Here is a 14,222-nt window from a genome sequence, read left to right on the forward strand (position 1 = left end):
ACAATTGCCTGGAGATCTGGCCCTGCTCCATGTGGCCCCTGTGGTGCTCCTGTCACCTCCTGCTTTTCGTGCCTACCACTGAGGACTTCCCAGTTCTGCATCTGCTCTCCTCTTGGAGGGAGAGGTTTCGACTTTACGTCTTTTCACTTCTGGAAAGAGACCAAATGTCATGGCAAGATCCAAGGCATATCAAAGGAGTGAGACACTGTGGTAGGCACCAAGATTTGCAGCTTATTTTCCAGATGAGAAGGTGATATAGTTCTCCTAGAGGTAAAGCTTTTCAGCAAACCCCTAAATTACTTATCTTTTTTTTTTTTTTTTTGATAAAAAGTTCTTTTTCTCCAGCATACATTACTTTCTTTGTGTCATGTGCTTGTCTTTGCTGCATTCCTCCTGAGAGCAGTTGGTCACTCCAGTTCTATGAAGTATTAATACCCCACCAGTGATATTTATGTACCCAGATCTTTTTTTCTTTTTTCTTTTTTTTTTTTTTACCTTTAGATGTTCAACAGCATGAATATTCTTATTTTTTATTTAAAACTAATTTGGAGTTCTCGCTCTCTAAGGGGTTTCTAATCACCAAAAAATGCCCGAGGCTAAAACTGATTGACAGGAAAACGTTGTGGCTTCTGAAAAGTAAATTGGCTATTGACAGAGCAGTATACAAAGGAAAATGCTAAATGCTTATTATTTATGAGCTATTAGGGAAAATGTTATTAGCATCTGTTTCCCACATGGGCAAAAACACCTGTCAGACATCAGGAAACTATAAAACGATGCACAGTTAATAGTTACTTTGTTTAAAAAGTCATTAAAATTGAATGTCAGCTAAAACTTAGGAAAACATTATTCTTCAAAAGACTTTTAATCTTGCTGTTCAAAAACAAAACAAAAAAAAATAGAAAAGACCTTGCCACATTTTAATTTCTGGGAGCAGAAAGGAAGAAGGCGTTTGATTTGAAAGTGATGAGGTGACTTGTGGTACACAACAAACAAGGCATGAAAAAAAAAGAAAGGCAGAGGAAGAAAGGCCCAGGTTGGGTCCCTCCTGGAGCTGGGAGGCAGAGGGAGGGCAGAGCAAGGTCAGGCATTTACAAGGGGTTTCAGATTGTTGTGGGGGTGTTTGGATTTTACTTAAATCTGTAAATAGGGGAGGTCTGTCTTTCTTAGAATCAGAGAATCACAGAACTAGACCAGGTTGCTCCAAGAATTTCACAGTAATGGAGAATAGGTTTAGATTAGCTATTGGGAAGAAATTCTTCCCTCTGAGGGTGGTGAGGCCCTGGCACAGGTTGCCCAGAGAATCTATGGCTGCCCCCTTCCTGGAAGTGTCCAAGGCCAGGTTGGTCAGAGCTTGGAGCAACCTGGGCTAGTGGAAGATGTCCCAGCCCATGGCAGGAGGGTGAAGCTGGATGAGCTTTAAGGTCCTTTCCAACCCAAACCATCTTACAATTTCTCTGATCATCAGCCCCAAATCACACTTGCCTTGAATCAGACCCAAACTCTGCACAGGGTGTGCCACATCCAGGTTGGGCTTCCTTGCTGTGTCTGCAAATAAAAAGGAAAATTGTGGCCAAGATGTCTCAGACCCCTTTCCCCCTGTCTGCAGGCCAAGTAAACAGGGATCTGACTGGATTTTTATGAGTTGCAATTTATTTACATAGGGAGCCATTTTCCTTCTAAAAATTCATATATGACTTTTCAAGTAGCCGTATTCAGGAGGCAAACCTGCTCTCCGTGTTTATACAGAGGTGAGCCCAGCACCAGCATTTTAGCACAATCCTGGTAAAAAACAAAGGATTTTTTTAAACACACAGTGTGATGGCACCTTCCTTTCCAGATTGGGCAGAATGTTAGCATAGGTTGTGAAACCAAACCCAGGGGGTCTTGCATGGATGTAGAGCCTAAAGGTGAAAATAGCCTAAAATGTGCTGTTCTAACTGTCTGAGCAGGTGTAACAGCAAAATGTACCCACCGAAGCCTTAGCGGTGAGCAGAAACATGGTCCATCTTCCCAGCATTGCACAAACACCCTGCTGTCTCCAAGGAAATCAATAATTTCTGTCTGTACAATTTATATTCTCTTCTAGACAGGAATTTCATACCTGGAATTTTACTTTGGTAAATAGCAGAAAAAAAACCAGATGATTTTTGGAATAACCCCTCGCCCCAAAATCGCCCTTGTTTTTCCTCACAGTGAATGAAATTTTACTAATCCAGGACACAAGGACAAACCCAGTCTGACACCAGTAAAAGTGCCAAAGAAATATAATATAAAATATTGCTTGTCCATTTAAATTATTTAATGTTATTAACATTAATTACCATACTTGGATACCCTGAGTGATTCACACGTTTTCCCTCCCCCAACTTCTCCTCCAAAGCTGAACTCTGATTTTCGACATCAGCTTGTTTTCTCCATGGATTTCCTCAGAGCAGCAGAAGGGATTTGGCAGATGGTATCTCACCATCCCAGTCCACTCTGCTCCAAACAGTATTTCCTCTTCATCTCCTCCTTTTTGCTCCACAGACACCAAGGCTCAGTTTGGTGCCTCTGTGTGTGTGTCCCAGTTTCCAGCTATCACATCCATTGGGGGGCTGGAAGGGTTTGGTTGGTGCCAAGACCCAGGGTGGGCTCAATTACTGCTGCTGGGTATCAGGGACTCACAGATCTCTGCATCCACTCTGATGAGGCTGAGGAGGTGCTGGAGGAGTTCAGTGCTGTGGTGCAAGAAGAGGGTCGTATTTTAGTATGAATAGCAGTATAAATTATCTTCACCTGGTGACACTATTGGCTTTTATGACTCAGTTTTATCACAATTTCTTCTGCAGCCCATAAATTGAGACAATTTCCCATGGGAAACAGAGTCGGCACCACGTGAAGGATGGAGGGACCAGCTCCTGGTGGGGTTGGCCATCCCCAGGAGAGGCTGGGAATGTAACAAGGTAAAGGATACCTTACTCAAGACCTTCTGGAAATGACCACCTGGGGAGGCAGAAGACGCTCTTGGTTCACTATTAAATTCATTTCTGATGGAGGTAGAAGTCATTATTGCTCTGTTGACATTTCAGCAGCACAGGGCAAAGCAGGGACTTTCCAACCAACATCATTAGCCAGGAGAGGCAGATGTGCTTCCCAAAGACTGTGTTGGCCTGATCCAGACCCCAGATGCCTTCGTGAAAATGTGGGGCTGTCTCTTGCCCTTCCCACCTTCTCTTCAAGCACTCCCAGCAGCAGAGACCACCTCCACCTTGCCCAATCCCCCAGGAAAGAGCCCTCCTGGGTGGGGACTTCAATATCAGGCTGGAGCTGCCTTTGATGTGCCATTTTCTCTTTGAAATGCAACGTCTCACTCATCTAATCCTCATCACATTTGGGAAGCTTCTCTTCAGTCTTTCAGATCAGGATGTCAGGGGAGTCGAGTTTATTTTTGAAAGGGGCCAGTTTGAAGTTTCTTGTTTTTAATACATGAATGCTTTTTAGATCAAAATGTAAAGTAACCCTTTTGGTGGGGGATTTGGGTTTTATTGTTTTGTGGGGTTTAAAGTTTTTTTCACTTGGGACTGTAAATAGCTCTCAGGCACCTTGGATTTGTTTTCCTAAACTTTGCCCTGATGCTCATTGTGCAGTCCACATATTTCAAACCTCCCAATTACCTTTCTCAGCATATGCATGGGATCATTCCAGAAAGAGCTGTGCTTAGAACCAACAGAAACCAACACTGTGCCCATCCAGTCCCAGGGAGGAAATCCTAATCAGTGGAACACTCGAAAAACAGAATCTAACATAATTTATTGCATTTGGTTCATGGAAATTATCCTCTCCAGCTCCTGTGAATGTCTCAGGAGTAACAGGGACTTTCTTCCTGAGGATGGGAGCTGTGTTTGAGCTGCTCCAAAAGCCCCCATACCTGCATTTTCCCTCAGTCAGACACAAATGCAGCTGATGAGTAAAGCACTGCGCAGGGCAGCTTCCAGTGACAGTCTGGGTGCCAAAATGGGCTTTTCTTGGACCAAGCTTTACACACAGATCCTGCAAACCCAGTGGCTGCTCCTCACCCATCCTCGATCCAGGACCCACGCTCCAGGCAGGGCAGTGCCAGGAATTTAACTTTGAAACGACTTGCACTCAGGCTGGTTTTCCCCACACTAACCTTTCCTCCTCCCAGTCTTGAAAGTTAGAAACATCTTTTGTATTCCGGAGGCCAAAGGGCCAAACTTGCCTTTAATTAAAATGCATATTCTTTAATTAAAAGCCCCATAACACATGAAGGGCATTCATTGAAATACGATGTGTGACATAGTCATTACCCTGCTGTTAATTACTAATTAATGAAGCTATTTCAATTAATAGCTTCCCCACTGTCACTCTGGCTTTGACAGGGCTCCGTGCTGAGAAGCCGTAGTGGAATCACAGGCGATCGTAACTCCTGGAACGGCACCAAAAGGCATCAGCTGAATATTCATGTCGGACGACGTTAACACTTTTCAATTAAACATAATAAAGTAAAAGCTCCGTCAAAAGTGTATATCAAACATGCATCAGCCTTTCCCTCTCCCCCTCTTCTCCTCTTCCAGCTTGTCAAAAATAACTAGAGAGAAGTAGGAGGAAAAAAAAAAATAAATTAAAAAGTGGGTTTTTTTCTTTCCTTTTGACACTTCAGGCTGGAGCATCGTTTATCAAGCAAGTGGTGCTGCTGCGCAGGGGGAGGATTTACGATGAGCCCAGGTGAGCACTTGTGCTCATAGGCATCTCTTTTCTCTCCTAGGGCTGAGTATGGCATTGCTCTCCTGTTTTCTCTCCCTTTTCTACACCAAAACTCCAGTAGGGAGTGGGGAGAGGCCCCCTCGGGTTCTTCTCAGCCCTGTGCAAATATCTGGGAGCTGAGGAGCAACGTGTTTCGCTTCCACGGTTAAAGGAATCACTTCCCAAGTGCAGGTTTTCATCACAGAGCTGCGCCTCCAAGGAGGCTGCTGGTAGGGGCTGGTGTAAGGAGCAGCATGGAAAAAAAGCTTCTTTTGCAGTTGAGAAGTTATATCAGACCCAAAAACTGCGGAGCTGCGCTGTGCTCTCTCGGGCGCCATCTGGTTGAAGTTTTTCCATTCAAAACACTTGAAAAACGAATCCAAGAGAGATTCCCGTGGAGTATACCCATATTGAACCTCAAGTGCTTTGTTTTGAGAGCTGTTCTTTTGGGGCAGAACTTGGGGAGGGGGAGCAATCTTTTCTAGAGAAAACGTTATTTACAAAAAGGTAGAAATTGGGAGGAAAAGGAATATGTTGTCCAACTCTCCCTATTGTTTAGGTACTCAGAGATACAGAGAAATCTCATATGACATGTTACAGAAAGCAAAAAAAGACAGTGCCTTGGTGTGGGCACAGAGAAGGGAGATTCCTGTGATTCCTGATGGATAAAGGAAGAAAATGAGAGGGGTTGCAAGGAGATGTTTCAATCCATGCCTCAACTTGAAGTTTCTGTCTGAAGCCAAGCAAGATAATGCTCATTGCATCGCCTGTTGGCAATGCACTGCTGAGGCATGAGCTAACACTTATCATGTGATGGGACTAATAAATAAATCCTGTGATTTGTGCTTATTCTTTGTGTCAGATCATGTTTCTGCATTTCAGTGTCCCAAATAAAGCAGTGGCACAGGGGGCAATGTCCTCACTGCCCAGTGCTGAGCATCAGCTGGAAAAATTATTCTTCCACTTTCCTGGCGGCTCTAAGAAAATGCAAATCTATTTGTTATGTTTGTGGTTTGTTTCAGATTCTTGCTCTGCTCTCTCTGGACTATCTACCAGGGGTAGTGTCACCTGGAGGCACTGGGTAGACAAATCTCATTCCTGGGAGCCAGATGAAAGCAGGGAGATAAGGAGGGGTAAGATGTACTCACCACTGGGACTTTCCCATACTGGTCACCTTCCCACCCACAGCACAGTCCCAGCCTCCTGGCCAGCTCTGTGCTTTTCCAGAATTAAAATCCCCCATTCCCACCTCCTGCTCTGAATGCTGGTATCCGTCTCAGGCAAGTGGAGTTCCTTCCTTCCTTCTGTGCTGACCCTTCAGCAGCTGCCAGCTCCTCCTGCCCCCCTGCACCAAGTCAGGCAGTGTCCCTGTTTCCTTCCCCAAGCTTAAGACATGTAGATGATTTCCTTTAATGCTTCATGGTTTCCTGCTCTGGTCTTAGACTGAAACTGGAAACAAAAATCCAGTTCTTGAAACTAAGAATTTCAGACTCAGAAGAAAAGTGTGACTACTCAGTGCCTGCCTTGGTTTTGGGGGGCAATATGAAAACGAAGACCTTTTCCTTCACTGCTTTCTTTTGCCCTCCCTGATAACACCTAATTTTTGGATTCCTCTCTCCTTTTCTTTTGACCATCACCAGACTGAGCCCTGCTAAAGCCGAGTGCGAGGGCAGCCCAGCTGATCTGTCCGAGCACCACCGAGGACTCACCATTGTTTGTTCAGCTGGTTGACTTCTAAAGGCTGGTCTCCAAGGTCTCAATTAGGGTTCAGGGCTGAGTCGCCTCCATCTCTCCTGGGAAGAGGTTTTGCCTCTTCTGCTCAATTATGCTCAGTGTCTCCTCCAAGTGCATGAGAGACAAGGAAGGTGGGAGCTTTAGCTCTGCTTTAGTTGTTACCCTTGAAGGATAATTCAGAGATGTGCATTGCTAGAAAGGCTTCATTTTTATAATGTGATAGGCCCTTGATCTGCTGTGTTTGTGCAGGGCATGGAAGCCAAATTAGTTAATTGGACAGGCCCTCATTTTGTTTGGATGCTGTGCCCCTCTCTCAGAGGGTGCTGCTGGTGGCAAATGAAGCTGCACAGAGATTTGTCCCTGATTCCCCGGTGCTGGAGTGACTTCTGTGTCTGCCTGGCATGTGTCTAGTTTTATTCTTCATTAATGGCAGAATGAAGAAAAGATAGAATTCACACAAATCACCCTTCATATGGGGGATGGTGGTGATACAAAAGATATCAAAGCTCAAACACCAGTGCTGAGAACTTCTTCTGTCTGTCCCCTGATGTTCATGAGGCTCCTTTTTGCCTGTAAAAGAAAAAAAATGTTTCAGGGTATGTTGAGAAAAGTATTGGTTGAGATGGGAGCTGCCCTTCCCTGGAAATATTAATCCACCAAACACGGATGAATCTCCTGGAATAATCCTCTCTAATGCACGTTCAGGAAATCAATTCAGTGCTTTATTCTTTAATCCAGAAATCTCCAAGGAGGAGGAGGAGAAGGAGGAGGAGGAGGAGGAGGAGGGAGAGGATGAACAGACACCATCAGAAGAGGATAAAAAATTGGCACTGTGTTTAAGGAAAAGAGAGAAAACCGTGTCTTCACTGAGAGCAGTGAGACATTCTGGAAGCCCAGTGGTAAAGGTTCACCTGCAAACACCAAAGCCCTGAGGTGCCAAAATATTTCGTTTCTTACTCGTGCTCTCATTTTTGGCTCTGCAAAACCCACCAGTGATACTCCAAATTGCACTGCCTTGGTGTTGCACTCACAAGCCAGATTTTCGTGTGTCTGCTCCATGTGTGCTTTGACTGCAACACTCAGACACCCACAGAGGCAGGTCTCAGCCAGAACTACCTCGGCAAATTTGGCATGCAATTGCCTGTGTGACAGCATATCTGCTTTGGGAACAGCAGTGAATGGTTCAGTTTCCCTCCTGAACAGCTTTAAACCTGAAACATCATTTAAACCTGTGGGTAATACATCTTAATGATGCTATTTCAGGAGTGTTTTCCCTCCTAAACCCTCTAAAATACAGCTGTTTCCAGGCATGCTTATCTTTTAGCTCTTGCAAACAGTTCCCATTTTTCAGCCTCAGTTTAGTAGGAAATGTTTCCAAAACCTGTCAGTAAGGGTTCGCCCATCTCAAGGCTCTGCCTCTGTTTTTGGATTTCAGTAATTTTTGCCCTAACTTGAATGAAAATTACACAGTGCATTTCTGAAAATACTGGAATGATCTGAGGGTGCTGAAAGAGAGCACTTGGTATCTAAGAGGGCTCAAAGGACAAAGAGTCACATCTAGAGTTGCAAAAAGCTAAAGCATTTTACTTAGCTCATCACAGACTCATGAGCCAGGGAAAAAAATCTGATTTGGAGGTGAATCAAAATTTCCCCCTAGTTTTAATACCTTAATATGCATCATTTATGTAAGAAATTAGCTAAATTAGAATTCAGTACTCCCAGCTGTCCCCAGGCACAAGAATAGGTACCACTCCAAAAGGGTTTATCATGATCCCTGGGTTCAAACTTCGTGTCCAGGTGCAGAACAGCCCATCTCCTGCCAGCACTGGCTCTCCTGAAGGGACAGCCCAGGGCTGTGTAAACATTTCTCAGGTCACCACTTTGTTGCAATGAGTGTCCTACTTACAGTTTGCTGTAAAATGAGATTGCAAGGATGGAGGTTTATGCTGAGCTCTCCTGGCCCAGGTGGCTCCTGCAGTGAGAACTGCAGCCTCCAGACCTTTGCAAAGCACACTTGTGCCTCAGGTGGGCTGAAATAAAATGAAATAAGGGATCATGATAAATTACTCATCTGAAGACCTCCACTCTGATACCTGTTTATGTTTTTGTTGATAGTACTTCTTGTTCACGGGGTTTATTTTGCTAAAGAACCGGTGTCTGGAGTGCAGGATAAGAGAGCACATCCTCCCTCCCCCATGAGCATGTGGGGACATGTGGGGGCCTTGGATGGTCCCCTAAATCTGCTAAATGAGCTTTTGGACAGTGTCTGGGACAGGTTGAAGCAGGGAATGGAGATGCTGGAGGGAAGATCCTGTAGGAGACAGAGCAGATCTGCAGGCACTGGGGACCAGCTTGGTCACAGCAGCAAAACCACGCCAAGGTTACAGTGACCAGGAAATTAGTGGCACCAGGTTTATGGGCACAGGCCATCCCTTGTCTCATGTGGGGCAAAATTAGAGCAAAACACAGAAAGGCTCTTGTGACCAGCCATGGTTCACACCAGCTCTGGGCGTCTGAAGGGCTGAGGATGTGACTCATGAAAGCATCTACCTCACCTGTAGCTCACACAGGAGAGTTTGTAGATGAGTGGGTTTGTCTGAAACTTGGTAGGGGAAAAAAAAAATCAACATGAAAGGAATTTAACAGCTGCAATGAGCCTCAGTGGTTGCACAGGAAAATCCCCTGTCACCCACAAACAGTTTGCCTTTAATGAGAATGCAGGACATGCACGAGTAGGTTGCTAATTCTTTGTGTTAAGTCCTCCTGATAATTGCTACATGTGTACCTTTCCATTGTCTTCCATGGAAGTGGGATTGCAATTTTTTTTTCTTTTGGAGCTGAAATTAAACACAATTTATTAGAGAATAATGAATGTCAAAGTTGCAGGAGATCATGCCCAGCACTGTGTTGGGAGGAACAGGAGCAAGTCACCAGTAAATTGGGAGTTGTACAGAGCAGGGGAAAGCAATTTGGGAAGGGATTCAAGGGATCAGCCAAAGCTTTTCTGGCAGCTACTTCCTCAGTCAAATCATTAATTTTTGTTAATCCTTTGCAAAAATCTGGTGATTTGGGAACAAAATTTTACAGTATTTCAGTCCTGCTTTAAGAGGCCAAATCCAATTACAGGATAATGGGACTTTGGCCTCTCAGGAGCAGAGACACTCAGGAAGATGTGGGTTTATATGTGGGGGTTTCCTCTTATTTCATTATTGGCTTAAAACCTACCCCACCCTAAATTCTGCACCAGGAACTGTGTGAGCAGGAGCTACACCAGTCTGGAAACCAAATGGAGCACAAAATCCATCACCATCCCTGCAGCTGACGGTCATACTCGTGCTTTTGGGCTATTCCTGTGACTCTGTGCCCATGGAGCTGCTGCAGGGCCGTTGGATGGGGCAGGCTGGCCCAAGGTGAAGCCTGCAGGGATCCCTCTGCTCAGAGACACCCCCAAAAACTGCACTGCAGGAGGATCAGTATTTTTTGGAGGTGTTTTGGTAGAGGGGAAAACCTCTTTTTTAAACCCAAGTTATATAAGACTGTTTTTCATGTGGTTTTCAGACTACCTGCTCTGAGGACAGTTACAAACAAACCCAGGAAAATTATTTTGAAGAAAGAAACCAAGTAGGGAAGAAGAAAGTGGAGATCACTTAAGAGCTGCTGGTGGGAGCCTGATGCCCTGGGCTGCAACTCCCTGCCACTGCCCCCCCCCTCACTCCCTTTTCTAATTACAAGCAGCCAAACTGTAAAGACCTTAATGGACATCTTAATTATTGCATTAAAGTTTGAAATGGAAAATTCCTCATTACATGCCACGCAGTAGGTCACGGCTGCAATAAATGCTGATATTTTGCTTGTTACAGGACTGGGTGCCCTTTGCAGAACTGGTGTCTTTGGGGCATGTCCCGGCCCTGGGGAGCTGCCAGGTGGATGTTAGATCAGGTCTCTGCTGCGAGAGCATCTGCTTGTGTTTTCCAGGCAAAACTAGCAGCGAGGAGTGCTCTTTGCCATTCCTTTTCTCCTCCAAAGAGCGGTATTTTTCTCCTGTGCTTTGCTTTCCATCTGCTTGAATGTGTTTGTTGATTTAGTGTTATGCAAACTGCAATAAAACAGTATCCTTCTAATGATCTCCAGCCAGCTATGGAATATTTCCCAAACAATTTAAGTACAAACCCACCCCCAGCAGCAACACAATGTACCTGTCATTGGCCAGCCTTTAAGCCCAGTCATGATTCCCAGATCCTTTTGCACTGTACCTGTCCCTGCTTGCTCTGGGCAGGCCGGAAAAGCTCAGGTCCAACCTGTGACACAGACAATTTAAGAAAGAAAAGCTCTAACTAACCTAAAGGACCTAAAAGGTCAAAACAGCTCAGGTGTGTATGTCAGAGGTTGTTTATACCTTTATAAGAGGAGTGAAAGGATGGGAAAGTTTGAGGATAACTTGCACCCAAACCCTAAATCATCTTCAGCACCATTTTCATACCATCGAGTTTCACGTTGGTTTGTTTTTTATTGAGCACATTGAGGAGAAAATTAGAGGACTCTGAAGTACTTAGAGATATTCTCTTGATTACATGACCCTACAGATGTTAAAATTCCTTTTGGTGGCTTTTTCTCATTCTAAACTGTCTCCCCACCACTACCTGTACAATTGCCACGTGAGGGGTGAAAGTGAATGCTGGGACAGCAGATCCTGGGACTCCCCAGGGCAGCTCTGGTGGTGAGAGCCACCAGCCAGGACTGCTCCTCGGCAGGGCCAGGCTTTGCCAGCTGTGCCCATCGTTCCAGCTGTGCCAGCCAAACCATCCACATCAGCCACACTACCCGTGCCAGCTGTGCCAGGGCCAGGCTCGGCAGCTCTCGCTGGCCACGAGCTGCCACATCCCAAATCTCACAGCTCCCTCTGTTGGCATCTGTTCGAACCTATCAGCATGGATGTAAAAATAAATAAATAAATAAATGGCAATGTATTTTTTTTTTAGCACGGTCTCCACGTGGAAGGTGATCTGCCTGTAGGGTGTATCCCACCTAACCCAAGAATCACTTCGTTTGTATCGTTACTCCTAAGTGATACTGGATCACGGGTGCTGTACTGACCACAGCTCTGCTGAAGGCAGCTTTTCAGTCATTTCTCCAAAAGCAGTGAGAAGATGTGCTCAGGGTCTGATGTAGAGGGGAGGATGCTGTGAGAACCTGCCAGCCCGGATACTCTCCCAGCACAGCCCCCCCCTAAGGAGTTAATTACATCAAATACACTTGTCTGTCCCTTACTGATTACACAAATTAACACCTCCGCAGTCAAAGGAAAAACACAGCATGCAAATGATTCTCTGCCTTTATTTTTTTTTTTTTTTAGGTCCTTCTGTAACAAAAACTCAGACCACAAGCTTTGGCAAGGTGGCTTAAACAAATAACACTACAGGTCTGTAAAATGGTTTCAGCACTTCACCAATGAGGTATGAGGATAATGACACGTAAGCTCAAGTCAAATATTTAACCTGTTAGCCAGTTACAGAGACAGACAGCCAGGACAGCTCACCGGAGTGTTAGCTGAATTTACAGAGAGGGCACAGCCAGCCACGCTGATTTTCCTTTTTAAGATCTTAATTCCAAATTTCCCAGCTGGCAGAGCCAAGGGGTGGCTGAGCCGCCTGGTTCGGATTCGAGTGATTTAAACTCATCAGCTCTTTCACAAGAAATGGTGCAATCAGCAGAGAGAACTAGGATTGACTCCTTGTGCTCCTGACCTGCAACACCGAACAGCCAGGGAAAACACTAAAAAAAAAAACACAAAAAACACCTTTTTTTTTTTTTTTTTTTTTTTCTGTGTCACTACAGAAAAGGCCACGCAAGCAATCTGCTCAGACTGGACGAAGGACAAGCTGGCAGAGATGGCTGCACAGCCTCGGGCCTCTTTGGCAAGCCTGGCTGTGTTTGCTCTGAGTGTTACCCACTGATTTGAAGCCTTCCCACCAGCCTTCCTGGTCCTGGTACCACAGGGTGGTACCTATGGTAGCAAACAGCCTTTTAGAGAGAAAAAAAAAGCACAGAAGGAGAAAAAAATTACTTTGTTATCTCTCTGTCCCCAATCAGGTCACAGCGATTTTTTTTTATTCTCTTGAGAAGACATCAAGCAGTTGCACCTTTATATCTTAATATGCCCAGCAAGTGGCTCAGCTCAGTTTAATGACACCCACTGGTGTCTCTGCAATCAAAAGGCTGTCACTATTTCCACTACAAATGCACCTATTCAGAAATTTAACCTGGCTCCAACAGGTCTTCCAGGAAGAAATCTGGCCAAAACAAAAGGTGAAGAAGGAGGTAATTGGGATTTTTCTACGGACAAGGAACCTGAACCTACAGCTTTCCTGCACTGCAAAGTCCTTGGGAAATCTGCTCCATGGTCTGAGATGAATTTTTCTGGTAAACACTGGAGAAATCAAAGAGAACCTTTCAGCCTCAAGCGAGGGGCAAGAGGAACAGCAATGAATTGCTTTAATATGAAATGTCACATTTAAAATTGATCCTAACAAAACCAAATACTGGAGGCTGGTAGATACTCCCTTAGAGAAACAGTGTGGGATGTGGTGGGAGTACCACTCAAAATCAGCATGCAGAATCAGGCCTCAAGTACATAAAATATAGAATTTGGCGCTTGCATTTTAAAATATTTATAAATAACTTAAGACATTCAGGCTCAGAGGTGTCCACAGCTGAGTATTTCCCTCTGGCACGGAGAACCACAGGGATCCACATCCCTATGGATCCCCAGTGCAGGAGTTTGGTTCATGCTCAACGTAGGAACAAAACCTGCCCATGTGAGGCTGTTTGGAAAGTCTCCCTTGGCCCTTTGAGAGCATGTGGAGGACACATCTAACCCAGCAGAACACATTTAGGGGGTGCAGATCTACAGCACAGAATGGGACTGGTTCTTCCTATACATTCACAGCATTTGGCAAAACAGCTCCTGGGGGATCCTCGGCTGTTCCTGCACAACGAGGTGAGCCCAGCTAAGCCTGACCCTGGGGGATGGCAGATCAGCTCTGCTCTGATGGTGAAGCTGATCTGCCTGGGCTCAGGGCTGGGGTGAAGCCACCCAGGAGAGGACGGACACCTTGAGCCCTGTCCTGGAGCAACAACAGGCTTGCCTTGGAGTGCTCTGCTCTGCAGCCTCCCATCAGGACTGACACAGCCCCTGGATCCGCTGCAGACATCCAGCCAGAATAGGAAGCCTGGAATTCACCTCACAACCCTTTGTGCAGCTGGCTGGCACCCGCCGAGCAGGCTGCAAAACAAAGGCACGGGAGGGGGGTTAAGGTCAGAGGTACATTCGTTGGGATGATCCCTGTCAGGCAGTTCAGAGGACAGGTGTGGCACAGCAGCCCAGAGATGGATGGACAGAGGACAGCAGAGCAGGGGGGGACCTGCTCCTGCACAGAGAAGCAGCTCCCCCTCAGCAGGGCATGAAACCACAGCAGCCTTGGGAGACAGGTCGGGTAACCTCCTTTGGCCACGTGGATTTTTGTCCACCAGACACAAACTGGGACAAACTGGTCCCACAGACCACATCCTACTGGAGATGTTGAGCTGGATGGCTCTGCAAGCCACCAGCTACGCCCTGAGCAAAAAATGAAACTCTAAATTTCTTTTCTGTCGTGGGTTCCATCCAGACCCACTATGTACTTGGTTTCAGCATATTTTTTTTCCCGTTAAAACACCTTAAAAAAAAAAAAAAAAAAAAAAAA

Source organism: Empidonax traillii, unplaced genomic scaffold (assembly GCF_003031625.1).
Source record: "Empidonax traillii isolate 1590-97213 ecotype Southwest subspecies unplaced genomic scaffold, ASM303162v1 scaffold91:size2966241, whole genome shotgun sequence".
In the NCBI taxonomy this organism is placed as follows: Eukaryota; Metazoa; Chordata; class Aves; order Passeriformes; family Tyrannidae; genus Empidonax; species Empidonax traillii.